We start from the raw sequence: 14,497 nt of genomic DNA, 5'->3' as shown, positions 1-14,497 counted from the left end.
CCCCACCCTGTTCTCTCTCTCTCTCTCTCTCTCTCAAAAATAAACATTTTTTAAAAATTCAGAGAAGAAGGAAAGATGTTTGTGAGCTGGAATAGGTTAGAGATTTGTGTAGAGAAATTCTGCAACTCATATTTTTAGGAAGTCTCAGGGATCTCAATAGATTGAGATATTTTATATATTTTAACCAAAAACTAATTTTTAAAGAAAATATTTGGATTTTTTCCAGGCTCCACTTTTTAGAATTAACATGATCCCTGCCTTCTCGTACCTTTCAACACACATACACTTAGCTGAGGGCAGTGACCATCTGGGCCACACTTTTTCCCAGATCTTGATGTTTTCCCTCTGTCAGGCTGGTGGGAAAGAAGAGGAGGGGTCACTTGCCCACCCTGAGGCCTCTCACAGGGGTAGTCTCCTTGGCAAGCATGCCCTCTTTGGCAGTGGTATACAGCTCTAGGAGAGACCCCTACCATCCAAGCACGTGGTACTATGGGGCCAAGATACTTACTTGGGGTATATTCCCTGCGCTTGGTCAGGCCTGCTCATGGCCCTAGAGGCAAAGGAATGTGGACTCCAGAACCAGGTTGCCTGAGGCTGGATCTCTGCACCACTTTCTAATTGTGGCAAGTGCTTGGCAAAGTTCCCCACCCCACCCTGCTGTGAGATGGAGGTTGTAATCCTGCCTGCACAGGAGGTCATGGTTGTAAGGATTGCATGAGATAATAAATGTTCTTAGCACAGGGTCACGTAGTCACTGAGGGTGGTCATTCAGTCCTTGCTTGCTAGCTGGATCCAGAGCTGGGAGAAGTGTGGGGAGGGGGAAGGTGGCATGGGAATGCAGGAAGAGTTGCTATTTCTGCCATCAGACAGGTTAATGGAGGTAGGAAGGAGGACCACATAAGTGCTGGCCACTGCTATTTCAGTGTCTCGTGCACACAGCCTCGGCTTCCTTTTTCCTGCTGATACTGCTAAAGTATCTCAGACAGGAGGCCACCCTTACTCTCCAACAAGAAATTGACAACCATGAGACTGGTCACTCTGTCCCCGCAGAGAAAAACCAGGCCACACAGTGGAGTTGCCTTGGCAGCTGACCCCACAGCCTCCTTTGCCTTCCCCCAAACTGCCAAGGGTAGCTGATCCCTTGTGCCAAGACCCTCTGCAGTTGTATAGCCCCATAGATACCCCCTCAGGTCAGACAAGGTTATCTCCTGCCTATAGCCCAGCTCTGGAAAGACAGTTGTGCATTGTCCCCTCCACAGCCCACTCCTCAACTGGACGCTGCTAGCACCAAGCCAAGGAGGAATTTAGAAACTCTGATGACAAAATGACAAAGTCCTCTTCTCTCCTAATTCCTGCCATTAAAGGTTCAATAAAGCTTATCTGACCTGTCCTCTGCCTCCTAAGTAGAACTGCAGGGAGATTATCTCCAACTTAACATTGGTCAATCTTGTTCTCCAGAGACAGGAATTTTTCATTGTCCTTGAGCTAGGTATTCAAGTACTTTTTCACCTTCATAAGCAGAAAAATCTAAAACCCAAACTTATTTCTCCTTATTTCTTTTGGCAGAAATGGAAAATAGCTCCTTACCTAACCTCTTGTGCTACCCACTTCTTCCCAAATGTGAAGGCCATGTGGAGCCCATGACCCCTCTCCCGGCAGGGGTGTACGTGCAGACATAGCCACACACTCACATTTTCTCACCAGATGCTACCAGCTGCTTTGAGTCTGTGCAAGAAAGTTCTGTTTTCTGGTTTGTTGAATACTTTTTTTTTCTTCTGTTTTTGGAATCCACTTCTATAGGCCCTCTAATCATCTCTTAAGGTATTCAGTGAAAAAGGAACCAACTGTCCAGAAGGCTTGATGGATGCTACTTTCCTTAAATGCTATTATCTTTTATTCCAGCACCCTGTCCTCTTTGCAGGTGCCAGGCAGGCCAGCTGTGTAAAAATAGGCCCAGTGTTCTTTGGCAGTAGAGCCAAGAGTGGCCCAGTCTAGTCATGTTTTTGAGAGAATCAGTAGAAAGTTTGGGATGGTCTGAATGTACTGAAATTAAAAGTTCTGCTTTCTGCTGTGTCATTTTGGTATACTGATGACAGGCCTAACCCACTGTAGGATGAGAATTTTTAAGGCCACCCTCTGTGAAGAGGTATATCATGGAGGGAGCAGGAAGACTGGGTGGGGAGCCTGGCAGGGAGACCCCATGGGCCCCTGGCTGGAGTTGGCCGTGGGAGGGAAGAGATGAGGTCAAGTCTGGTTCTGTGTTGGGGCCAAAATAGATCAGATGAGAAATGGCGGTGGGACAGCCAGTTGGAGGTGGAGAGAACCTGCTGTAACTGGCTTGCCTGCTAGGAGCCTGGCAGGTTGGGGGTGGGGGGTGGGGAGGGAGAAGGAACTGCAGAGCTGGATCTGCTTATGCAACTGCAGCTGCCACTTTGAGTTATTCTATTATGTAGGTCAAAGCTGATTATTCACTGCTGAGTCAGCAGAATATCCCTTGCCACCAGGCAGTAAGAAAAAAAGAATGTATTTTACATTCTAATTAAATGAAAAGCCTTTCTCCCTTCTCTAGAGTGGGAGGAAGGACTTAAGAAAGAGAGGGAACAGGAGGTGTTGAAACTTGGCTTTGATGCCTTCTGTGATTTCCTTGAGTGTTTCTCTCTTCTTTCTTTGTCTTTTTACTAATTTATAAATGACTATATTCTCTAGGTAAAAGATTCAAGTAGTTATATAAAGTTGGTCGACTGTGAAAACTTCCCCTTACTGTCACAGTCTTCCCCTGCCCAGTGGCCGTGCTGACAGTTGATAGGTATCTTTCTAATTCTAAATAAAATACATCTCTCCATGTATGTGTCTGGACATATAGACAAACATATTGACAGGTTATTTCTGCAGCTTGCTCTTTTATCAGTTAGTTATATCTTTTGGCAATTGCCTGAGTTTCTAGTTATAAACAAAGAGGTCCCATTGACACTGAAGGAGCTTCAGGTGTTCTGGGGTCCCCCATTTGTGCTTCTTGCTTCCTAACACTGGGTTTTCCTTTGGGATCTGTCTCCCTCTCCTTGGGACTGGGTCACCTTTCACTCAAGCAGCTCTTGGTCTCCTTCCTGGCTTTGGGAGCTAGGGTCATGTCCAGAAGCTGAAGTAGAATTTTTTCTTCTCATTCAAGTACCCTTTCCCCCCTGAATGCCTGTCCTAAAAAAGCTCCTTCTCCTTTCTCACCCTGAGGGGACAAGAGTGCGCTGCATGCATTTCACAAGTAAAAAATGCTTCTTATCTTATTTTCTATCTTTCTACTGAGATTCCTAAGAGGCTAGTCTTTTAGGGCTTCAGATTTCTCCTCCTCCTCCTGCTTCTGCTTTTCTCCTTTCCCTCCTTCTCCTCCTCCTTTTTTTTCTTCTTTTTCTCTTTCTCCTTCTTTTTCTTCTTCCTTGAGCAGCTTGGAAGAGAAAGAACTTCACTATTTGTGTAACTTTTAACTCTGATTTGCTCTGCAATTCCTCTGTGGAAAGCTTCCAGGTCCTTGATGCAGGATGCTATGATAGATAAACGTGTGTATTGTTTTGCAAGTCTCTTGCAGATTAATACCTTGACATCAGAGGGTTCTAGTCTTTCCTAATTTCTAAATCCCTTAGTCTTGGTTCATTTTCCTTTGAGGTTTCTTTCACATTCTCTAACCCCAAATTTATCTCCATTTACTAAACTTGTTGCCTCAGATGCCTGGACAGCATTGCTTTCTTGCCCTCCTTAATTCCTGGAGTTCTCTGGATGTCTCATAATCCTTATATGTATGAATCCAGACAAACAGACTGCCCAGATTTAATCCATGTATATCCAGGTTGTCTTCTTTCCCCATACATCGTCTAGCGTACAGGCGTTCCTGGGTGGCTCAGTCTGACTTTGGCTCGGGACATGGTCTCACGGTTCATGGGTTCGAGCCCTGTGTCAGGCTCTGTGTTGACAGCTCAGAGTCCAGAGCCTGCTTCAGATTCTGTGTCTTCCTCTCTCTCTGCCCCTACCCCGCTCACGCTTTGTTTCTCTCTCTCTCTCTCTCAAAAGTGAATAAACGTTAAAAAAAAATTTATTAAAAAATAAATAAGATCTAAATACAGTTGACCCTTGAACAATGGAGGGGTTAGGGATGCTGACTCCCTGAACAATTGAAAATCCACATATAACTCTGACTTCCCAAAAACTTAACTACACTTAGCCTACTATTGACTAGAAGCTTTACCAGTAACATAAACAACCAATTAACACATATTGTGTATGTTGTATGGATTATATATACTGTATTCTTACAATAAAGTAAGCTAAAAACGTTAAGAAAATCATAAGGAAGAGAAAATACATTTACAGTGCTGTGCTGTAACAAATCCACATTTTAGCGGGCCTGTGATGCTCCAACTCATATCGTTCAAGGGTCACCTGCATATTGAAAATCTCTTAATTTTTTACTCAGTTGTCAATTTGACTAAAATCTCGTTTTTCATTTTTATGATTCATAGAGACTAAAATTATTTTGTAAGTGGCTTTTCAAAAAAGAAAGAAACTGCAAATCTATCAGTTAATCACCATATTGAGCTCCAACACTGAGGGGCGATGATAAGGCATTATTTATGGAGTCTGGGAAGAGGTTAAAGGCTAATGAAGACATTGGTGTACAAACAAATAATTACAATACAATGTGATGACAAAAGTGTGTGCAACACAAAGAAATGTCCTTCAAAGTTGCGAGAGGAATGCTAGGTAAGGCTCCCAGATTGAGCCAAATCTAAAAAGGTAAGTAGGTGGGCTCCAGATAGGCATGAAATAGAACAGCCAGGTAGAGGGATGGGCACAGGAAAGACTTTGTGTCAAGAGAGAAATGACATGTTGGAGAAAAGCAAGTACTTTTGTGTGGATGGAGCCCAGGAGAGTGATAGGAGATGAGGTTGAACAGGTGAGAAGGGGCCAGATCTCGAAGGATCTTATATATCATACAGGAGAGAGCAGGCTTCATCCAAGGCATGGGGAACCACTGAAGGATATTGAGCAGATGAGTAACATGATTAGGCTCACATCTGAGTGAAGACTGTGACACTTGAAGCAGGAAGACAGGTTAGCAGGCTAAACATTTGTCCAGGCCAGCGAAATCCTGGCCTGAAATAAAAATGAAGTTACAAGGTGACAAAAACCAGAAAGATTTAGGAGTAGAATCAGCTGGACATGGTAATGGACTACTAAGAGGGAGCAATGTAGTTTATCTAGGACGAATCAAAATGAAATGTTTCAACTGTCTAGTGTTTGTGATGAGCATTCACAATGTGTTCTCTATTTCTGCCTTCCACCACCTCTGCAAAGCCCTGAGGAGCACTGAGCAGATCTTTGGCTGGAAGCCTTCCTCAGGGTGGCTACCCCAGGTTGTTGCTCAAAAGTCTGCTGTAGAGCAATACAACCTAGAAAGGAGTTGGGACTCTTGGGAAGCATTATATAAATGAGAATATCAACACTTTGTTCATTCAACAAAGATTTATCAAGTGCCCATGATGTGCTAGATACTGTTTGAGACACAGGAGATACAACAGTAAACCAAAAAACCTCATTCTCATTTGCGGTGGCAGCAGCAGGAAATTAAGACTTAATAAACATTTACTGAGTCCACATGTGTGTCTTCCAGGTACCACAGGGGTTACAGAATCATTCAATTATTCTCGAATAACTGAGTGTCTGTTCTGCTTCAGGGACTGTGTTAGACATGAGGATACTTCGTTCCTGTACCAAGGAACCCACAGTCCAATGGATGATTCTGACAAAGACACAAGGAATTTCAGTTCTAACTCGTAAATTCCCCAAGAGGACAACATCCAAGCAGAGCTAGATATAACAGAAATGGGAGTAGAGGCGCCTGGGTGGCTCAATCGGTTAAGCATCGACTTCAGCTCAGGTCATGATCTTGTGGTTCGTGAGTTCGAACCCCACATTGGGCTCTGTGCTTACAGCTCAGAGCTTGGAGTCTGCTTCAGATTCTGTGTTTCCCTCTGTCTCTGCCCCTCCCCCACTCACGTTCTGTCTCTCTCTCAAAAATAAATAAACATTAAAAAAATTTAAAAAAAAAAAGAAATGGGAGTAGGGACTGTGGTTGAGGAAAATCTTGGAGAAAATTACATATAAGTTGAGGAAAGACCAGTTGGAGATAGGGCAACATTCAGCATGGAGAGAAAAGTGGAATGGGATGGGACAGGGAGAATGTTATAGCAGGAAGGATTAGCATGTGCCAAGATCTAGGAAGAGGAAAGAATATTCCCCCTTAGGGGAACTTCAGGTGATTCAGTATAGCCACAGCATAGACTAAGAGGTAGGAAATGTAGATAGAAGTGAAGACTCAGCCATGAAAGGGCCTTCTGGGCCATGCCAGAGAGATTGGGCTTTACTCTAGGAGCAGTGGGACAGCATTAAAGGGTTTCAGAAAATTGATATGATCATATTTACATTTTAGAAAACTCATGGCTGCAAGAGTAAAGGATGAATTGGAGCGGGGAATAAGATCAGAGGCAAGGAGACCAGTTATAATGTGGTAACAGGAATCCAGGATAGGGATGACAGTGATATGAATTAAGGATGGAGCTGTGGGGGTATACAGAAATAGATGTATTTGGCATTTACAAGGTAGAATTTATAGGACCTGGTGATTATGATGATTGGGGAGTCAAGGATGGCACATTCTCATTGGAATGCAAGTGAAATAAATTGAGGATAACACTGGATTATATTTTAATGCCTTGTCGTTGGTGTGGTTCATACTGTGTTGAGTTGGCCCATCTGTCTCTCCAATACTCACGATTCACTTCCCTTCCCATTCACCCTTCCCATTCACTCTCCAATACTCATGATCTGTTGCTGGGACTTGAGGAAGGCATTCCATATGCTTTTGGAATTCATGCCTATAATGGCAGAGTAAACACCTGCTCTTCAGTGCCATTTCACCTCCTCCCTGCCCTATAAGACCTCTGGAGTATCTTTTGTGCCTATTACCCTCATCTTAACATTTCTTAAGAGCGATCCAATCTTGAGCTCTAATAAGAACAACTACCAATAAGTGCTCTATAGTTTATATATCATAGTAAGCAATTATAAATATCACAGCAAATTCTAGAGTTTGGATCTAGAGATCCATTGGTTGTTGGACAGTTCTGTCCATTAGTCTAAATCTAGTTCTGTTCTCAGATCAGTTTGTCTTCTTTTTAGTTTCAATATGCTTCAATTCCTGGTCCCGATCACCTCTTCTTTCCTGGATTCCCATAGTGTCTCTTCTAGTCTCCAGCTTTCACTCTTAGACTGGAGTTTGCTGTTCAAAGGGTCCAAACAGCCAAAGTCCTGGAAATTGGGGAATGAGGAACTTGTTCCTGGGAATGTGTCCAGCCCTACTTGAGAGAGTAATAAACGGGATTGAGGCTTCCTAAAACAGGGAGTTTTCTAGTAGTTCAGCTTCCACTAGGATGGAAACAGCTTGCTAACTTTCTCAAACCAGCCTTGCAGATTAAATTCTCCTCTGGCCTTTTGTTGCTGACTTTGTTTTACCAAGAGGAGCCAGAGCCTGTGATTTATGAAGTTCACATTTATTTCACATACCCAAGAATATAAAACTAGAAGACTACTGGGAGTGGGGCCTAATGGTACAGGGAGTTTTGGGGTAAAGATGAGAGGGAAGATTTGTTTTTGAGAGTTTAGCAAGTATAAGTACTACCTGCCATTGGAATAGGGTTATAACTGAACCAATCCTGGGAATTTTGCAGCCTGGGTCCATGCTTATAAGCTTCAGTGACACCAACAGAGCCCACAAGTGTTCTAGTCCAAGAACCAACCAGACCTCCCAAGACTCACACCCTTTCCTCCAAGGCTGAGGGTGATGAAAAGTGAGGCTAGCCCTCTTGAGCTCTGTGCAGACCCCACAGAACCTGCCCCATTCCCTTTCCCATTTTGTCTGGGAGGCATCTGCCCTGACAATTGGGGGGATGAGATAACAGGAATTTTTGAGGCCAGTGCTGAGACAATAATGAGTAGGATTAAAATGTAACTCTCAGAGGTGGCATAGTGCACTAGGTCTGTCTCCCCTGCTTTCCAGCTGCTTTCCATTTTTCTCTCCCCCCACCCCACCCCATCCCTACCCTAGCTCAGAAGCCATGTTTAGTTCATGCTGAAGAGAGAACTACTCAGCTCTTGGAAAATGCTGAGCTGGGAGTTTGGGCTTCTTGGCTAAACTAAGTACCAGATGGTGATTCAGCAGAAACTCCAGGTCTAGCAACTGGCACGGAGGGGTCAGGATAAGAAGGAAGGGGAAGAGAGAGCCAGGGAGGGGGGTAGGGCAGCCTGGGTGGGAGCTTAGCTGGAAGAATGCTTCCAGATGTAAAGGGCTGGAGAAGAACAAAATGTTACTGTAGCATGGTGCAAGATCTGTTTCACAGCCCCATTGTGGACCTTACAGAAGCTGGGATCAAAGCTTAGTTTATAGGAAAGGGCTGCTTTGATTGATTTTGGTGTTATTGCTGTTGCTTTGTTTTGATGTTTTTGTCTTTCATCAGTCAGGTTATTTATACTTACCATAATACCAGCCTTTGTTTTAGATAGGCAACAACTTGAGACTTTATAATACAACTCCTCACCCCGTGTGAAAAATGTCTCACCCTGGGTGAACAGGGAAGGATTCTAGGAAGCTGGCTGTGTCTTTCCACTCACACCCCTTTCCCCCCAGTTCTCTCTGAGGACTCATAGAAGGAAAGATAGCTCAATCTGGCCCGTGTGGGCAAACCTGGAACCTTATCAGAGCCTTGGGTTGTGTTTGTTAGAACTCAAACAGGGCTCTCTGTTTTCTTTGCGTATCAGTGTCTTTTGGCAGCCGGCACTGGTAACCTCCTAGTTCTGGAAATGGCTGAGGTTAGGCAAGCCAAGCCCAAGCAGCCTCTCCACAATTAGAAACACGTGCCCAGATCCTTCCAAGAGCAGGACGGGAGACGTAGCCAAGGAGCCCTGTCCAGCCTATCACAGAGCTCAGTGTCACCACACCCCCTCCTGCGGGCTGAGTGCTCACAGGCATGCTGCTCCAGCCTGGGCACCGGAGGGCTGGTCTAAGGGGCGTCACCTTGCCTCTTTTGCTCCAGGTCTGGAGGGAGGGAGTTAGGGGGAGCTGGCAGAGCATGGCGGAAGGCGGAAGAAGGAGAAGTGTGTGCCCCAGCAAAAGGTGAGACTAAGAAACCAATGCCTATGACCCAGGTGAAATTTATGGCTGCTTCAGAGGTCTGGGAGCTCCATCCCGGAAAGGTGCTTATTTTGAAGCTCTGGAGAGGAACAGGGTGTTCTGATTTCTACAAAGTGGCGTCACAGCTTCCCCTTTCAGCAGCTGTTTGCTTAGTGCATTATATCTTTTTTCTGTCCTGGCCTTCTCTGTGCTGCATCTCTCAGGCTCTTTCTCCCTTACTCATATCGATGTGTACCGTCCCTCCTCTTCCTTCCTCCCCACTGTTGTTTCTCAGGCTCTCTCTTTCCCTCTCTTCTTCATCACCTGTCTTTATGGACTTTGGCAAGTCTGGGCATTTCCCCCCACTTTCTACTGCCTGTTTTCTCTTATCTGAAAAGACAGCGAGGCCTAGTTCTGGAAGTGCTAAACAAAAACAAGTTGTTCCAAGCTGCCTCCAGCTCATTCCTGAGAAAAGTATGAGACAGCAAGACCAAGAAATCCTAAAGAAGTTCCCAGAGTTCAAGAGAACAAGTGATGGTGACATTGACAAGGGGCCAGAGAAGGGGATACAAAGGCAGAGAACCAAGACTGCCAGTGGGAAATAATTTTCTAAAGCTCTAGGAGCAACGGAGGCGACTCTTTTGGTTTCTGAGGGGTAGCCATCTTAGTCTTCCCCTTTGCCACATTGGCATCTCATTTCCTGCTAGCCTGAAAGCAGACTAGCTAGTATCTTCAGGTGACTGACTCAGAGTGGCACTTCAGCAATGATCTTGAGTACCACTGACAGGAGCAGGAGAAAGAGAATGTAGGAATGGGCAAAGGGAATGCAGGGCAATGTGTATATGATAAAATAAAGGCTGATGTAGTGGGAGAATAAGCAACTGAGAAACTGGGGGCCAGGAGGACATTAGTTGGGGTCTTACTCCACTCTGTATAAAATGATGTTCTGAGTCTCTCAGGTCAGTTCCTGGCTCTGATTGCCCATAAGGCTAGAAATGTGCCTCTGGATAGTAGGGCAAAAGCCTCAAACATTTCCCCCTAGTTTGGGGGCTTTCTACAAGGAGAGCCCCAACTAGTTCATTCTTCTGAGCACAGTTCTTTTTCTTTCTTTTTTTTTTTTTTTTAGAGAGAAAGTGTGAGTGGAGAAGAGGGACAAAGGGAGAGAAAGAGAGAATCTTAAGCAGGCTCCATGCTCAGTGTGGAGCCAGACACGAGGCTTGATCCCATGACCCTGGGATCATGACCTGAGCCAAAATCAAGAGTTGGAAGCTCAACCAACTGAGCTACCCACACGCTCCCTGATCACTGTTACAGGGGCACCTGGGTGGCTCAGTTGGTTAAGCGTCAGACTCTAGCTCAGGTCAAGATCTCACCGTTCATGGGTTCAAGCCCCACATCATGCTCTCTGCTGTCAGCACAGAGCCTGCTTTGGATCCTCTGTACCCCTCTCCCCCACCGCTCCTACCCCACTGTCTCTCTCTCTCTCTCTCTCTCTCTCTCTCTCTCTCTCTCTCTCTCTCAAAAATAAATAAATGTAAAAAATTTTTTGTGGGGGAGGACACCTGAGTGGCTCAGTCAGTTAAGCATCTGACTTTGGCTCAGGTCATGATCTCACAGTTCATGAGTTCAAGCCCTGCATCGGGCTCTGTGCTGACAGCTCAGAGCCTGGAGCCTGCTTCAGATTCTGTGTCTCCCTCTCACTCTTCTCCTCCCCTGCTCACACTCTGTCTCTCTCTCTCTCTCTCTCTCTCAAAAATAAATAAATAAACATTTAGAAAAAATTTTTTTAACCAGCCCCCTATCCAAATGGCCCCATCCTGGCTTTTACCTCATCACACCCGAACGACATGGTACATGGAGCAGAGCTGGCTTAGCAAAAGGAATGAGATTGGGGTTCCATGTGGGAAGGTCTTCACTTGGCCTCTGATGAAGACATAAAATGACCCTTTGCCAGCCCAGCTCAGCAAGAGGCCAGAGTCCTGTGTCCAGAAGCAAGGGAGTACCTGAAGACAAAACCTGGCCTGTGCTGGTTGCAGACACTTAAAACCAGCCCCACCGTTCCCTAACCCATTTTCTAAATGGAGATTTTAGTTATTTTATGCTTGCAAGTCACTGATGTTCCGTTTAAAGATGGACTAGAGAGATTAACTTTAAATTGTCTCTTTTACCTATAATCTATAATATATCCATCTAAGGTAAAGGTTCCCAAAACATGTTGTTCATGTTCTTCCCTTCTAAAATTTGTTAATCCTTTAACCTCGCCTCCCTTCCTGGGGGGTTGGGTTGGGTTGACTCAACCTGGGAAAGTCCCAGAACGGGCTCTGCCAGGGCGCTTTCAGTGTTGTCCACTGCAAGATAGTGCACATTGTGGCCACTCTATCCTTTGACTTGAGGAAGGAACTCAGTCTCAGAACACTTGAGCCCATCTCTTAGCTTTTCATCTTGACTTCCTCTATGTCTGTGATTATAGCCTCTGGTCAGTAAAATTAGGAGACCAATAAAACCATGGGGGCAGAGAACAAAGGAACCATGTTTGTGAGCATCCCAGGGCTATACCCACCTTGTAAGAAGTTTAAGACTCTTGGGCTTCCATTTGTATGTATATCTGGGTTGTGTGTGTGGGCCTGAAGTTTCATGGAATATGGAGGAGACTGGATGAGAACCTGGGGTTGCATGAAGGAGGGATACTAGGAGTGTTTTTTTGCCCCAAATTTTTGTGAGAAGAAAATCACAGCTAGGGGTGCCTGGGTGGCTCACTCAATTAGGTGTCTGACTTCGGCTCAGGTCATGATCTCATGGTTCGTGAGTTTGAGCCCCATGTCGTGCTCTGTGCTGACAGCTCAGAGCCTAGACCCTGCTTCGGACTCTGTGTCTCCATCTCTCTCTGCCTCTCCCCAGCTTGCACTCTCTCTCTCAAAAATAAATACATTAAAAAACTAAAAAGAAAAGAAAATTACAGCTAGAGTTATTGGAGGGTGAGCCTGTTTACTACTGTATAGAATTACAAAGGGAAGGAACAGGAGGCAGTAACACTAGCTATAGGATCCTGGGGGTGTGGAAGAGTTGGGATGCTGTCATTTGGTGTAGAAATTTGCCAGCTAGGTCAGCACATACATGACTTCACTTTCACTGGCCACTTCTAGAGGGCCCTACCTCTTTCCTCCACAGGTGTTCTGCAAGGTCTGTGGACAGGCACTCCTTTGGGGTCTTGGATATGCTGTCTGGTTACTCTTTAAAAGGTTTGCTCTTTCAAGGTGTGCCACCTGCCTTCTGGTCTTTCTGTATGGTACCTGGCCCTGTATTAGCTTCCTATTGCTGCTACAACAAATTATCACAAACTTAGTGACTTAAAACTACACAGATTTGGTGTCTTATACTTCTAAAGGTCAGAAGTCCTAAACTCAAGGTGTCAGCAAAGCTGTGTTCTTTCTAGAGGCTCTGGGAACAGTTGTTTCCATGTGTTTTCCAGCTTCTGGAGACTCCCTAACATTTTTTGATTCATGGCCCCTTCTTCCATCTTCAAAGCCAGCAGCATGGCTTCTTCAGATCTTTCTTTCTCCCTCTCTGACTTCTGTTTCTGACATCATGTCTCTTTTCCTAACTCTGACCCTCCCTGCCTTCCTCTTATAAGAACTCTTGTGACTACGTTGCACTCATTCAGATAATCCTCGATAGTCTCCCCATCTGAAGTTTCTTAATTTACTCACATTTGCAAATTTTCTTTTGCCATATAAAGTAACATGCTAACAAGATTAGGATGTTGACATCTCTGGGATGGTCATTTCTCTGCCTACCACTGGCCCCATGAGTTCTGATGTCATCATCAGAGGGAGGAAGTGAAGGAGAAGCTTCTGTGAGTCCCCAAGGGATCAGAGTCTGAGGATCAGGGCTGGGAGGGGACTCAGTCTTCTCTGCAGGAAACAGGAGCTTGTCAACCCTCTCTACAGTGGACATTGTCCAGGTCGATGACAGGATCTGCATTGTCATCGACCCGAGGACTCGGCATCTGTCTTTCAGTCTTACAGTTTTCCCATGGACAGGAAGTACTGAGCCCACCTCTCCTATCTGGCAGTTGAGAGGCCCTGTGCTCTGAGCAGGGCACAAGATTGCTGGGGGGCACCTAGGTGGCTCAGTCAGTCAAACATCTGACTCTTGATTTTGGCTCAGGCCATAATCTCACAGTTCATGGGATTGAGCCCTGCATTGGGCTCCACTCTGATAGTGTAGAGTGTGCTTGGGATTCTCTCTCTACTTCTCTCTCTGCCCCTTCCCTGCTCACACACTCTCTCTCTCAAAATAAGTAAGTAAACTTAAAAGAAAAAAAAAGATTGCTGGGTTCTAAATTCCCTACTCCTGCCTGTCTTGTTTTTTGTACCCCTCCTGTTCCTTGACATTAAGGTGTCACCTTGTCACCTTTTCCAACTTGGCAGATTAAGTAACCAGCTCCTGACTTCAGCATCTTCTTGAAGTATCGTCTTCTTGATAGTCTTTTTTTTTTTTTTAACCCAGCAAACAGAAAGGAAACAAAAGAGAGAGGAGAAAATGCCCAAGAAATACAGATAAGTCTAATATTCCATGGAGGCCTCTAGAGAAGCAGCAACCACCTCACAGCCAGATTACAATGGACAAGAACAAGAGTCTTATGCCTTCTTATTTATTTTATCCAGCTGGGCCAAAATTATAAAATTCTTCTTTCTGTTAGGGTCTCTCCCTCCTATAGGAAGCATCTGATTCCCCTGGGCTGAATTAGCCCACTGGCTTCCATGAAGAGCTCTGCTGCCACTACATTGTGGCATGATCATTGTTGCATGATTATCTTTTAGCTCACCCAACATCCACCCTTAGGCTGTCAACTCCCTGTGGGCAGGAACTTGTGTCTTACTTATAACTCCCCTAGGCACTCTACCAGAGTGCTTAGAATATGTAGGCCCTTTATAGATGATGTTTGGATGGATGGATGGATGGATGGATGGATGGATGGATGGATAGATGGATGGAAGAAACTCCTCACATTTCAAGCTGTAGTTGGCCACTAGTCCCCATCTACATGTGGCTTCTCTGAGGTCACTGTCTCTCAAACATGCATAATGCAGGGTCTGGCTGAGAAGAGAGAGGGGACACAGTCATCAACAACAGAAAGGGGTTCTGGGTAGCAGACAGGCAGAAACAGAAGGCCTGAGCAGGGCAGGGACTTGGCAAGCACCCGACAGTGTTGCCTCCACTCACTGACCTTTCCTCTCTGGTTGGAGGCTCGGGTTTCAGCCTGCTGTGAGGAAAGGTGTCCTG

The 14,497-nt window shown here is 45.2% G+C and overlaps 1 protein-coding gene across 2 annotated transcripts in view; it reads left to right on the top strand.

Moving 5' to 3' along the window:
* The window catches only part of SLC7A8 (solute carrier family 7 member 8), a 52,465-nt gene that overhangs the window by 18,765 nt on the left and 19,203 nt on the right, over window positions 1-14,497 (top strand). The window contains exon 1 of one of the 2 annotated variants that reach the window (XM_045059679.1): window positions 9,063-9,214. The exons of the other annotated variant lie outside the window; for it this stretch is intronic. The gene's annotated coding sequence lies outside the window, so the exon portion shown is untranslated. Of the gene's footprint in view, window positions 1-9,062; window positions 9,215-14,497 lie in introns of those variants that run through there. 2 annotated transcript variants of the gene reach the window in all.

This window comes from Felis catus, chromosome B3 (assembly GCF_018350175.1).
Source record: "Felis catus isolate Fca126 chromosome B3, F.catus_Fca126_mat1.0, whole genome shotgun sequence".
In the NCBI taxonomy this organism is placed as follows: domain Eukaryota; kingdom Metazoa; phylum Chordata; class Mammalia; order Carnivora; family Felidae; genus Felis; species Felis catus.
The sequence above is the reverse complement of the archived record's forward strand: the minus strand, read 5'-3'. Positions and strand labels throughout refer to the sequence as shown.